Below are 15004 nucleotides of genomic sequence, written 5' to 3'. Positions count from 1 at the left end.
ATTCTGTATCTAATCTGTGCAATGCCTGCCTTTGAGTGTTTACATAAGAATATATGAATTAGGAACAGGAGTAATCCGTTCGGACCCTCGAACCTGCTTCACCATTCAATGAGATCATACCTGATCTTCTACCTCAACTCCACTTTCCTGCACTGTCCCCATATCTCTCGATTCCTTTAATATCCAAAAATTTATCAATCTCTGTCTTGAATATACTCAAAGACTGAGCCTCCACAAACCTCTGGGGTAGAGAATTCCACCCTCTGAGTGAAGAAATTTCTCCTCATCTCAATCCTAAATGGCCGACCCCTTATTCTGAGACTGTGACCCCTGGTTCTCGACTCCCCAGCCAGAGGAAACATCCTCCCTGCATCTACCCTGTCAAGCCCTGTAAGAATTGTGTACATTTCAATGAGATCACCTCTAATTCTTCTAAACTCTAAAGAATATAATAATAACTTTTACTTACTCCACCATTCAATACGATCATGGCTGATCCGATCATGGACTCAGCTCCACTTTCCCGCCTGCTCTCCATAACCCCTTATTCCCTTATCGCTTAAGAAACTATCTATTTCTGTCTTAAATTTATTCACTGTCCCAGCTTCTACAGCTCTCTGAGGCAGCAAATTCCACAGATTTACAACCCTGTGAGAGAAGAAATTTCTCCTCATCTCTGTTTTAAATGGGTGGCCCCTTATTCTAAGATCATGCCCCCTAGTTCTAGTCTCCTCCATCAGTGGAAGCATCCTCTCTGCATCCACCTTGTCAAGCCTCGTCATAATCTTATACATTTCGATAAGATTACCTCTCATTCTTCTGAATTCCAATGCGTATAGGCCCAACCTACTCAACCTTTCCTCATTTTTCAACCCCCTCATCCCCGGAATCAACCTAGTGAACCTTCTCTGAACTGCCTCCAAAGCAAGTGTATCCTTTCGTAAATATGGAAACCAAAACTGCACGCAGTATTCCAGGTGTGGCCTCACCAACACCTTATATAGCTTAACGTAATAAAACAACCCAAGGTGCTTCACAATTTTACAACACATTAGATATTGACCAATGAGGGAAAGAGAGAAAAAGCGTGAGAAGGAAGTTAAAAAGAGGTTAAAGGCTCGGGTTCGAAGCGCCAGCCAAAATGCGCAGATAGACACAGACGAAAAAACTAAAAAAAAAGAAATTCAAATTACATTGTAAATAATACCAATAAGAAGTACACAATAGTAAAATCAGTATAATAAAGATTAATTATAATTAAACAAAATTAAATATATACCATAATTATACATTAAGTTAAAATTAGAAAATCAGCAATTGAATTAAATTAAATCAGTTATTAGCTTTCTTTAAGATTCATTCCCTGTCCAGTGATTCAATTAATATGGAAGAACCAATCACTGTCCTCCATCCTTGTGATGTTATAATTTTATTACTTTTTATTTCTCATTTTGTTCCCCTGATAGGACCTGAAATAACTCCAGGCTCAAGCTGCGTCCATTGTCAGGGAGACGTGGATGTTTAAATCTCCCTCCAGCTGCTCCAGGCTCGCGTGGCGTCCATTGTCAGGGAAAGGCTGATGTTTAAATCTTCGCTCCAGGCTCGAGCTGTCTCCGTTGTCAGGGAGACTTCCTCCAGCTGCTCCAGGCTCGCGTTGCGTCCATTGTCAGGGAAAGGCTGATGTTTTAATCTCCCTCCAGCTGCTGCATGCTCATGCTGCCTCCATCAGGGCGTGACTTTGTGCAGTCCCTTGTTCAGGGCCTGGGGAGTCTGTGGGCCTTTATTCACCTTATTGGACACAAAGGTCTTGGTCTCAACCCACTGGCTCAGATTTAATGCAGACATTTTAAATTCATCAATAAAAGGCACAAGGTCTCTAATTCTGTTGTGGGACAGTTCCTGGGACAGACTGTTTCTCCCCCTCTCCTCCACACAGTGACTTGTGGTAGTTAAACGGACAGCGATTCTCCTTGTTCTGCGAGTTTGTAATTAACTTTTTCCCAGATTACAGACTCTAGGCATTTACCAACAACTCCTCGACTCTTGATTTTGATCTTCCAGAATTCTTGAGGTTCTAGAACGGACCCCGGGATAATTTAGAACAGAGGGCGCTGAGGGAGACCGAATTGAGGTGTACAAAATTATGAGGGGCCGAGATAGAGTCGGAAGGATCTATTTCCGTTAGCAGAGGGGTCAACAGAGATTTACAGGGAATTTGAGGATATTTTGTTCACCCAGAGGGTGGTGGGGGTCTGGAACTCACTGTCTGAAAGGGTGGTAGAGGCAGAAATCCTTATAGCATTTAAAACATACCTGGACAACCACTTGAAGTGCCATAACCTACAAGGCTACAGACCAAGAGCTAGAAAGTGGGATTAGGTTGAATAGCTCTGTCGGCTGGCACGGACACGATGGGTCGAATGGCCTCCCTTCTGTGCTGTCATCTCCTATGATCCGAAGGTGGTAAATGTAACTCCGCTGCTCAAGAAAGGAGGGAGAGAGAAAACAAGGAATCATAGGCTGGTTAGCCTGGCATCAGTGGTATGTGCAAAAAAGATTCACAAGGATGATACCAGAACTGAAAAGAAAAACCTATCAAGAAAAGCTGAACAAGCTGGAGGCTCTTTATTCTAGATAAGAGAAGGCCGAGGGGCGACCTGATCGAGGTCATTAAGATTATGAGAGGGTTTGATAGGTTAGATTCGAGAAAATGTTTCCACTTTTGGGGGAGACCAGAAGTAGAGGCCGTAAATATAAGAGTTAGAAATAGCACCAGAGTAAAGAATAGTTCCGAAATAGGAGGGATCAGCAAGGCAGACTGAGATGGGTTTGGAGTGCATGTGACTTAATGACTTGGACTTGGATATACAGGGCAATTTCAAACTTTGCAGATGACACAAAACTTGGAAGTATAGTGAAGAGTGAGGAGCAGAGCAGTAGACAGACGGACTGGTGAAATGGGCGGACATGTGGCAGATGAAATTTAATGCAGAAAAGTGGATAGTGATACATTTTGGTGGAAAGAATGAGAGGAAATATAAACTAAAGTGTACAATCCAAAAGGGGGTGCATGAACAGAGAGACCATGGAGTATATGTGCACAAATTGTTGAAGGTGGTAGGGCAGCTTCAGAAAGCGGTTAAAAAGGATCCTGGGCTTCATGAATAGAGGCATAGAGTACAAAAGCAAAGAAATTATGACGAACCTGTATAAAACACTGGTTCGGCCCCAACTGGAGTATTGTGTCCAATTCTGGGCACCACACTTTAGGAAGGATGTGAAGGCCTTCGAGAAGGTGCAAAAATGATTTACGAGAATGGTTCCAGGGATGATGGGCTTTACGTAAACTTTTTTCACAGCAAGTTGTTGTGATCTGGAACAGTGTCTGAAAGGGCGGTGGAACAGTCGGGGAGTCGGGGAGCGGGAGAGCGAGGAGGAGGAGCAGCTTCGAGTCAGGAGGCCGACAAGAGGCACATCAGTCACAGTCGGGGAGCAGGAGAGCGAGGAGGAGGAGCAGCTTCGAGTCAGGAGGCCGACAAGAGGCACATCAGTCGCAGTCGGGCAGCGGGAGAGCGAGGAGGAGGAGCGTTGAGCCTACAAGGGCCCAGCTGATGCAGCTGCAGCAGGGAAGCAAAAAAGTAGGAAGAAATCGAAAGGTGACGTCACAGCCAAGGGGGTAAGTGATTGGCTGGTGATTGGTGAGTAGTTTTTCTTTTTCTTTTCTATATCAGTAAGTAACCTGTTAACATTGTTGTTGCCAATGTAAGTGTATCTAAGGGTTAAGACATGGCAGGAGAGCTCGGATATGTGTTATGCTCCTCCTGTACTATGTGGGAAGTCAGGGATGCTTCCGGTGTCCCTGACGATTACGTGTGCGGGAAGTGTATCCGCCTCCAGCTCCTGACGGTCTGCATTGCGGCACTGGAGCTGCGGGTGGATTCACTCTGGAGCATCCACGATGCTGAGAATGACGTGAATAGCACGTTTAGCGAGTTGGTCTCACTGCAGGTAAAGGTTACACAGCCAGATAGTAAATGGGTGACCAACAGGAAGAGCAGTGCAAGGAAGGTAGTGCAGGGGTCCCCTGTGGTCATCCCCCTGCAAAACAGCTTTGGGTACTGTTGAGGGGGATGACTCATCAGGGGAGGGCAGCAGCAGCCAAGTTCATGGCACCGTGGCTGGCTCTGCTGCACAGGAGGGCAGGAAAAAGAGTGGGAGAGCGATAGTGATAGGGGATTCGATTGTAAAGGGAATAGATAGGCGTTTCTGCGGCAGCAACCGAGACTCCAGGATGGTATGTTCCCTCCTTGGTGCAAGGATCAAGGATGTCTCGGAGTGGGTGCAGGACATTCTGAAAAGGGAGGGTGAACAGCCAGTTGTTGTGGTGCATATAGGTACCAACGATATCGGTAAAAAACGGGATGAGGTCCTACGAGACAAATTTAGGGAGCTAGGAGTTAAATTAAAAAGTAGGACCTCCAAAAGTAGTAATCTCAGGATTGCTACCAGTGCCACGTGCTAGTCAGAGTAGGAATCGCAGGATAGCTCAGATGAATACGTGGCTTGAGGAGTGGTGCAGCAGGGAGGGATTCAAATTCCTGGGGCATTAGAAATAGTTCTGGGGGAGTTGGGACCAGTACAAACCGGATGATCTGCACCTGGGCAGAACCGGAACCAATGTCCTCGGGGGAGTGTTTGCTAGTGTTGTTGGGGAGGAGTTAAACTAACATGGCAGGGGATTGGAACTTATACAAGGAGACAGAGGGAAATAAAATGGAGGCAGAAGCAAAAGATAGAAAGGAGAATAGTAAAAGTGGAGGGCAGAGAAACCCAAGGCAAAAAACAAAAAGGGCCACTTTACAGCAAAATTCTAAAGGGGCAAAGTGTGTTAAAAAGACAAGCCTGAAGGCTCTGTGCCTCAATGCGAGGAGTATTCGGAATAAGGTGGACGAATTAACTGCGCAGACAGCAGTTAACGGGTATGATGTGATTAACATCACAGAGACATGGCTCCAGGGTGACCAAGGCTGGGAACTCAACATCCAGGGGTATTCAACATTTCGAAAGGATAGACAGAAAGGAAAAGGAGGTGGGGTGGCATTGCTGGTTAAAGAGGAAATTAGCGCAATAGTAAGGAAGGACATTAGCTTGGATGATGTGGAATCGGTATGGGTGGAGCTACGGAATACCAAAGGGCAGAAAATGCTAGTGGCAGTTGTGTACAGACCACCAAACAGTAGTAGTGAGGTTGGGGACAGCATCAAACAAGAAATAAGGGATGCGTGCAATAAAGGTACAGCAGTTATCATGGGCGACTTTAATCTATATATTGATTGGGCTAACCAAACTGGTAGCAATGCGGTGGAGGAGGATTTCCTGGAGTGTATTAGGGATGGTTTTCTCGACCAATATGTCGAGGAACCAACTAGAGGGCTGGCCATCCTAGACAGGGTGATGTGTAATGAGAAGGGACTAATTAGCAATCTTGTTGTGCGAGGCCCCTTGGGGAAGAGTGACCATAATATGGTAGAATTCTTTATTAAGATGGAGAGTGACACAGTTAATTCAGAAACTAGGGTCCTGAACTTAGGGAAAGTTAACTTCGACGGTATAAGGCGTGAATTGACTAGAATAGACTGGCCAAGGATGCTTAAAGGGTTGACGGTGGATAAGCAATGGCAAACATTTAAAGATCACATGGATGAACTTCAGCAATTGTACATCCCTGTCTGGAGTAAAAATAAAACGGGGAAGGTGGCTAAACCGTGGCTAACAAGGGAAATTAAGGATAGTGTTAAAACCAAGGAAGAGGCATATAAATTGGCTAGAAAAAGTAACAAACTTGAGGACTGGGAGAAATTTAGAATTCAACAGAGGAGGACTAAGGGTTTAATTAAGAGGGGGGAAAATAGAGTACAAGAGGAAGCTTGCAGGGAACATCAAAACTGGCTGCAAAAGCTTCTATAAATATGTGAAGAGAAAAAGATGAGTGAAGACAAATGTAGGTCCCTTGCAGTCAGATTCAGGTGAATTTATAATGGGGAACAAAGAAATGGCAGACCAATTGAACAAATACTTCGGTTCTGTCTTCACGAAGGAAGACACGAATAACCTTCCGAATGTACTAGGGGACAGTGGGTCTAGTGAGAAGGAAGAACTGAGGGATATCCTTATTAGACAGAAAATTATGTTAGGGAAATTGATGGGATTGAAGGCTGATAAATCCCCGGGGCCCTGATAGTCTGCATCGCGGAGTACTTAAGGAAGTGGCCCTAGAAATAGTGGATGCATTGGTGATCATTTTCCAACAGTCTATTGACTCTGGATCAGTTCCTATGGACTGGAGGGTAACTAATGTAACACCACTTTTTAAAAAAGGAGGAAGAGCGAAAACAGGTAATTATAGACCGGTTAGCCTGACATCAGTAGTGGGGAAAATGTTGGAATCAATCATTAAGGATGAAATAGCAATGCATTTGGAAAGCAGTGACAGGATCGGTCCAAGTCAGCATGGATTTATAAAAGGGAAATCATGCTCGACGAATCTTCTGGAATTTTTTGAGGATGTAACTAGCAGAGTGGACAAGGGAGAACCAGTGGATGTGGTGCATTTGGACTTTCAAAAGGCTTTTAACAAGGTCCCGCACAAGAGATTTGTGTGCAAAGTCAAAGCACATGGTATTGGGGGTAATGTACTGACGTGGATAGAGAACTGGTTGGCAGACAGGAAGCAGAGAGTCGGGATAAACGGGTCCTTTTCAGAATGGCAGGGAGTGCCGCAGGGCTCAGTGTTGGGACCCCAGCTCTTTACAATATACATTAACGATTTGGATGAAGGAATTGAGTATCATATCTCCAAATTTGCAGATGGCACTAAACTGGGTGGCGGTGTGAGCTGAGAGGGTGATGCTAAGAGGCTGCAGGGTGACTTGGACAGGTTAGGTGAGTGGGCAAATGCATGGCAGATGCAGTATAATGTGGATAAATGTGAGGTTATCCATTTTGGGGGCAAAAACACTAAGGCAGAATATTATCTGAATGGTGGCAATTAGAAAAAGGGGAGGTGCAACGAGACCTGGGTATCATTGAAGGTTGGCATGCAGGTATAACAGGCGGTGAAGAAGGCAAATGGTATGTTGGCTTTCATAGCGAGAGGATTTGAATACAGGAGCAGGGAGGTCTTATTGCAGTTGTACAGGGCCTTGGTGAGGCCTCACCTGGAATATTGTGTTCAGTTTTAATCTCCTAATCTGAGGAATGATGTTCTTGCTATTGAGGGAGTGCAGCGAAGGTTCACCAGACTGATTCCAGGGATGGCTAGACTGTCATATGAGGAGAGACTGGATCAACTGGGCCTTTATTCACTGGAGTTTAGAAGGATGAGAGGGGATTTCATAGAAACATATAAGATTCTGTTGGGACTGGACAGGTTAGATAATGTTCCCGATGTTGGGGAGGTCCAGAACCAGGGGACATAGTCTTAGGATAATGGGTAAGCCATTTTGGACTGAGATGAGGAGAAACTTCTTCACTTAGAGAGTTGTTGACCTGTGGAATTCCCTGCCGCAGAGAGTTGTTGATGCCAGTTCATTGGATATATTCAAGTGGTAGTTATGGTCCTTACGGCTAAGGGGATCAAGGGGTATGGAGAGAAAGCAGGAAAGGGGTACTGAGGGAATGATCAGACATGATCTTATTGAATGGCGGTGCAGGTCAAAGGGCCAAATGGCCTACTCCTGCACCTATTTTCTATGTTTCTATGGAAGCAGAGTCAACAGGAGCTTTCAAAAGGGAACTGGATAAATACTTGAAGGAACAAAAATTGCAGGGATATGGGGAAAGAGTGGGACTAACTGGAGTGCTCTTCGCAAGATGTGGCGCTGACTGGATGGGCCAAACGGCCTCCTTCTGTTCTATTCTATGATTCCATGGAAACAGAGACAATGTCCCTTTAAATATCTAGGTGTTAGGCTGAGGTAAGGAGACACAATGTCTATTTAATTAACAAAAGAGAAGACAGAAAGATGGCTGGCCGATTAACTGCCACAAATACTCAGAATAGGACAGGACGGTCGATGTCCCTTTAACGGGGACCACGCATTGATGTGATTAAAGGCATCGGAAACTATGGGATCGACCCACCGCAGTCACAGTGTGGACACTCTGGTGTGTCAGTGGATGAGATACACCAGGGAATCCCTTTCCACACACTGAGATTGACTCTAATGATTGGAGTCCCAGGGTTTTGGATACCAGATAATCAAGCTCACAGGATCACAATTTATCTTTCCAGAGTTTATTAAGAACGTTGCATAACACAGATCGGGTGATAATTCCCTCAATCTGGAGAACAGAACTGTCGATAATGATGATGATGACAGCACAGTAACAGGCCATTCAGCCCAACAAGTCTATGCCAGTGTTTATGCTCCACACCAACCCTACTTCAATTTGCGTGCAATCTTCTCGAGTCTGTTCCAACTGACAACAGCTTAAGTGACCTGTTCTTATACAGAAGCATGCTTACCACTCAGGAAATGGGATTGTTTGGACCCATCTGTTGACTGCCTCCTGAACTCCTGCTAATTGGGGCAATTTTGTCCATCCGTGACCAGACTATAACCACAAGCCTGTCTGGTTATCACACCTATATGAGGTTATCATTAGATTCACACCCAGACATTGGGCCTTTACTTGTCTGGCACTTCATCCCATAATCCGGGTACAGGGACGCAGTAATGTTTCATTTCTCAGAACAAGTTAGGGACAACATACTGCTCAGCTTAACAGAATCTCATCGTAATGATGGACCATAAATATAAGATAGTCACTAATTAAGGCAGCAGGGAATTCAGGAGAAATGTCTTTACCCAGAGAGTGGTGAAAATGTGGAATGTGCTACCACAAGGAGTAGTTGAGGTGAATAGCGGAGATGTAGTTAAGGGGAAGTCACATGAGGGAAAAAGGAATAGAAGGAGATGGTGATAGGGTTAATTGAAGTCGAGCGGGTGTGGAGCATAAACACTGCAAGGACCAGTTAGGCCGAATGGCCTGTTACTGTGCTGTCATCGTTATCATAGGCAGTCCCTCGAAATCGAGGAAGACTTGCTTCCACTCTAAAAGTGAGTTCTCAGGTGACTGTACAGTCCAATACAGGAATTACAGTCTCTGTCACAGGTGGGACAGATAGTCGTTGAGGGAAAGGATGGGTGGGACTGGTTTGCCGCACGCTCCTTCCGCTGCCTGCGCTTGATTTCTGCATGCTCTCGGCAACGAGACTCAAGGTGCTCAGCGCCCTCCCGGATGCACTTCCTCCACTTAGGGCGGTCTTTGGCCAGGGACTCCCAGGTGCTGGTGGGGATGTTGCACTTTATCAAGGAGACTTTGAGGGTGTCCTTGAAATGTTTCCTCTGCCCACCTGGGGCTCGCTTGCCGTGTAGGAGTTCCGATTAGAGTGCTTGCTTTGGGAATCTCGTGTCGGGCATGTGGCGATGTGGCCTGCCCAACGGAGCTGGTCGAGTGTGGTCAGTGCTTCGATGCTGGCCTGATCGAGAACACCGACGTTGGTGCATCTGTCCTCCCAGGGAATTTGCAGGATCTTGCGGAGACATCATTGATGGTATTTCTCCAGCGATTGCATGTACAGCACAGTGGTACAATGTAACATCATGACCAGTCAAATCAAGGAAATCATCAGCAGAACAGTCTTAAAGATTAAACAGCAGTAGAAGAATTTATAAAACCTTCCACCACGGCAGCTGGAGAATTTAAATTCAGTTAATTAAATAAAGCTAGTGTTAGTAATGGTGACCATAAAGCTACCGGATTGTCATAAAAACCAATCTGGTTCACTAATGTCCTTTAGGGAAGGAAATCTGCCACCCTTACCTGGTCTGGCCTATATGTGACTCCAGACCCACTGCAATGTGGTTGATTCTTAACTGCCCTCTGAAATGGCCTAGCAAGTCACTGAATTATTCCAAACAGCTACAAAAACACCACACGGACTGCAGCATTTCTAGAAGGTGAATCAGCACCATCTTCTCGAGGGCAATTAGGCTTGGGCAATAAATGCCGGCCTTGCCAGCGACACCCACATCCCATGTCGCCCCCAACAGTCTGCAGGGCCGTGCGTTACAGGACAGTGTGAACTCGCTGGTGTCTCAGCAGCTGGAATGGACCCTTGCAATCACTTGCGAACTCGCTGGTGTTTCAGCAGGGTGGATGACGGAGTGAATCCCTTCCCACATGCAGAGCAGGTGAACGGCCTCTCCCCAGTGTGAATATGCCAATGCCTGAACAGGTTAGATGACTGAGTGAATCCCTTCCCACACACGGAGCAGGTGAATGGTCACTCCCCATTGTGAACACGCTGGTGTTTCTTCAGGTCCCCAGACATTATAAATCTCTTTCCACAGTCAGAACATTTAAACGGCCTTTCCCCAGTGTGTACTCGCTGGTGTGTCAGTAGGTTGGATGACTGATTGAACCCCTTCCCACACACTGAGCAAGTGAACGGCCTCTCCTCAGTGTGAAATTGCTGGTGTCCCTTCAGCTTCTCGGAGCTTTGAAAGATCTTCCCACAGTCAGAACATTTAAACAGACTCTCATCAGTGTGAGCAAGCTGGTGTTTCTTCAGGTATCTGGAGCTTTTAAAGCTCTTCCCACAGACAGAACATTTAAACAGCCTCTGATCAGTGTGAGCAAGCCGGTGTTTCTTCAAGTATCTGGAACTTTTAAAGCTCTTCCCACAGTCAGAGCATTTAAACAGCCTCTCATCAGTGTGAACAAGCTGATGTCCCTTCAGCTCACTGGAGCTTTTAAAACTCTTCCCACAGTCAGGACAGTTAAATGGTCTTTCATCAGTGTGAACTCGATGGTGTCCCTTTAGCTTACTGGAGCTTTTAAAGCTCTTCCCACAGTCGGGACATTTAAACGGTCTCTCATCAGTGTGAACAAGATGGTGTCCCTTTAGCTCACTAGAGCTTTTAAAGCTCTTCCCACAGTCAGGACATTTAAACGGTCTTTCATCAGTGTGAACAAGCTGGTGTCCCTTTAGCTCACTGGAGCTTTTAAAGCTCTTCCCACAGTCAGGACAGTTAAACGGTCTCTCATCAGTGTGAACAAGCTGGTGAATCTTCAGGTATCTGGAGCTTTTAAAGCTCTTCCCACAGTCAGGACAGTTAAACGGTCTCTCATCAGTGTGAACAAGCTTGTGTCGCTTCAGCTCCCTGGGGCTTTTAAAGCACTTCCCACAGTCAGAGCAGTGAAATGGTTTCTCCTCAGCCTGAACTCGCTGGTGTGTCAGCAGTTCGGATGGATAAACAAACCCCTTCCCACACACGGACCAGGTGAACGGCCCGTCGCTGGTGTGACTGCACCGGTGAACTTCCAACACAGACGAGGAACTGAACCCCTTCCAGCCGTCCCCACCATGAGCCAGTTTCACCCCGGTGTGAAGGTGCACGTGTCTCGCCAGGCCAGGCGATCGGCTGGATCCGGGTCCACACACGGAACACGTGTTCGGTTTGTCCGCGCTGCTCGCGCCTTCCATGTGCAAAGGCCGATGATATTCAGGTCCTGAGGAATGCAGTGACTGTCAGACCTTGATGAGGTGCTGGGTGTGAGTTTGCTGTCACACAGCCTGGAACAGCAGCAGTCCAGGAGACACTCACAACATCCTGCTTCCTACCCAAGGGAAAGGCCGCGCATGCGCTCTGCTGTCCCCTGGGTCTCCCAAGATGGCGGCTGTGCCCGGGGCCTGTCACCGGGAGAAAGCCCCGCAGGTGCCCGGGGCCCCGCTCGGAGCAAACGCCGGACCCGCAGGTTCTTGTTCGGTGCCTGAGGCCGACACCGGGTGATTAGATAACCTCTCCGCCAGTTTCATGGCCCCCCGTGATGTTCCCCGCCGCCGCCGCCGCCGTCTCCTCCCCGCTCCGCAATCATCTTCTTGCCTCCCGCCGCCATTACCTGATTGGTGGCACTGCGCACGCGTTGATCCCGCGCCTGCGCACCAGGCCCCCGCAACATTGATGGGGCCAATTCTACCTCGCGGGGTGTTCTGGGTAGCACACACCGCCATTGCCTTCAGTGAGCGGCGGCCCGGCCTGGAAATCGGTGCGGTCCCAGCCTGCAAACCATCAGCAGGCCAGGGCCATTCGAGAGAGCAGCGTGCTGCTGCTGCAGCAGGGCGACGACTGCGAAGCCAGGTCGCTGACTGCAGTGCGGGCAGGCACAGGAGGAGAGGCGAAGGAGCGCAAGAGTCCGTAGTGGGAAGTGAGCGGGGCCCAGAGGAGGCGTGGGCCCATGGGCAGCACGGGCCAGCCCATACTGCGATGTATGTGCGCGCTGGGTCTGTGCAGCAGAGCTGGTCTCCAGTCATCTTGCCACTGGACCAAGACCTAGCTCTGCCAAGCCCACGTGGTGGCTGGTGTGCAACAGTCACCCCACGTTAAAAAAATCCACACACAGGCATCTTCCACCCTTCAACATGTAGTTCGGGATTTGGAATATTAGTTCGGGATCTGAAAGATTGAAACGCCTGTGAATTTATCCCTTTTTGGTGTGGAAGAAAGTCACCCTCGCTTGAGGGATTGCCTATAATGATGATGATGATGTCTTCAGTGAGCAGCACAGAGATACACTTGGAGCCAGGAATAGGAGGAAGTGATCAATGAAAGTTAAATTCTAGGATTTCAGCCACCAGTTTGAGCTGTTGTGTTCCACTGGAGCAATGCTCCGATACACTCAGCGCATGGGCATGTATCACAATTTTGGAAAGCGTTACGTATTGAGATTAAATTGATTGATGTTATTCTAATTTTAAAATGAATAGCACGGGTTAGATACAGATTAAGGCACCCTCCACAATGACCCATTAAACACTCCCTGCACAGATACAGCAGGGGTGAAATACAGAATAAAGTATCCTTGCTACCATACCTCTCCTCCCTTATAGCTGCTGACTCTGGCTGGGTTATGTTCACTCACTGATTCCCCTCCCTTTCTTCCCCTGAAGGTGCTGACTCTGGCCTGGTTCAGTTCTACACTCACTGATCCTCTCCTTTCCTCCCCTGAATATTCACTGTTTTATATTCAGGCCTTGGTTGCACTTGGTGTTTCTAAAGCCTGCATCCTCCCTCGATACCAAGGCTGGGAGAGGCATTCTGGACTGTCTGGGGGAGTTGGGATTGTCCATGCGAGTAACCATAGATACAAGAACTAAAATAATCTAGAGTTAGAAAGGAGAAAAGGCCCAAAAGTGGATCAGGCAGTGGTTGGATATCAGTGGGTCTGTTGTCTTGGAGAAATCAAGGACACAGCACAGTGTATGTTTGAATCAAAACTAAATAATGTTACATGAATCTGCAATGTTAAGCTCCAGCCCAGTTACAGGGCTTACGAACAGCAGCAGAAACAAACGCCAACTGGCAGAATGAACATGATTCAGTCCTGCATGTGATTAACAGCAGAACTCAAACCCTGTAGTCACAGTTGAATGCACTGGGTGTGGGGAGGTGGATAATGTTTTCTGTTTTATATCGGGACCTGGGGTCGCACTCGGCGTGTGTGAAGCCCGTGTCCCCTCGGGGTTTATTGACCCACTCCCTCCAGCATCCTCCTGCCTGCTGTCGCTGCTCTGTCCCCCACAGGCCGTGTTTGCTCAGCACACGCTGCCCAGAGCCTGTGCACTGAGCTCTTCTGATTCACATTGAATGGCGGTGCAGGCTAGAAGGGCCGAATGGCCTACTCCTGCACCTATTTTCTATGTTTCTATGTTTCTACATTGGGTTCATTCTGCAATAAACACACAGCATGCTGGTGCAAGGGATCAATTGCAAGAGTTGCAAATAGGTGGTCAGAATTATGCTGAAGGTAGTGAACTTATCAGTATTAGGAGGGTCTGTATGTAACACTTGCTTATGTAGATACAGCACAAATGTATAACACATTAAACTGAATCCGTAACCTCTGTAATACTTAAACAAAATCAGCAGTTATTGATCAGAATTTTCTGAGGAAGAGATAAGGAAGCGTCTATTATACTGTGGCAAAGGGCAACTCATGGAACAACACCATAGAAGATGGGCAATTGCATATACCACTCAGAGACAGTTTGATAAGAGTCGACAAGTCAATGTAACTTCGCTGATAGAATTAGACCTATCGAGAATTTTGTAGGAGGGTATTCCTCTCCAAAACCTGTATAAATTGTACTTGAAATCTCTTGTATTTCGGAGGTTCCACAACTGAACCTTCCCATGCATTGCTTGTAATAAAACCAGTAAACCTGAGGTTTGGTTTGTTTACTTCCGTGGTCATTATACAGTGGGAAGCTGGGCGAGGTGTTGATTAACTATATCAGTTAGTCCACCTTGAGGGAGAGAAGCTTCCTTTTTACCCCAACACTGGGAATACTCAGCAGGCCAGGCAGTATCTGTGGACAGAGAAACAGAGTCAATGTGACAGTCCGATGACCTTTCGTTAGAACTCAACAACATTGGAGATGTAACAGATTTTAAGCAAGTGTAGGGAATTTGGGAAGAGGAGGAAAGAACAAAAGGTCTGTGATAGGGTGGAAGGCAGGAGTGATTAAATAACAAAAGGTATGATAGCAAAAAGCAAAGAGAGCTGGTAATGGGGCAAGTAAAGAAGCAAATGATGAGTCTAGAAGAGGTGTAAAAGGGAATGGAAGAATCATCAACAGTTGCCATATGGAAAAAATATGGGCAGAGGTTACAGTCTGAAATTGTTGAACTCAATGTTGAGTCCAGAAGGCTGCAAAGTGCCTAAACGAAAGATGGGGTGCTGTTCCTCCAGCTTACGTTGAGCTTCATTGGAACAGCGCAAGAGGCTGAGGACAGAGAGGTCAGAGTGGGAGTGGAGTGGAGAATTAAAATGACAGATGACCGAAAGCTCAGGGTCATGCTTACGGACTGAACGGAGGTGTTCCGCAAAGCGGTCACCCAATCTGTGTTGGGTCTCCCCAATGTAGAGAAGACCG

The 15004-nt window shown here is 46.9% G+C and overlaps 1 pseudogene; it reads right to left on the bottom strand.

Moving 5' to 3' along the window:
- The window catches only part of LOC139267038 (zinc finger protein 850-like), a 63080-nt pseudogene extending 51112 nt beyond the window's left edge, over nucleotides 1-11968 (bottom strand).
- Nucleotides 11969-15004: the final 3036 nt, after the last annotated feature.

Source organism: Pristiophorus japonicus, chromosome 7 (genome assembly GCF_044704955.1).
Source record: "Pristiophorus japonicus isolate sPriJap1 chromosome 7, sPriJap1.hap1, whole genome shotgun sequence".
Lineage (NCBI taxonomy): Eukaryota > Metazoa > Chordata > Chondrichthyes > Pristiophoridae > Pristiophorus > Pristiophorus japonicus.
Note: the sequence above shows the minus strand (reverse complement) of the source record. Positions and strands in the feature narration are given on the sequence as shown.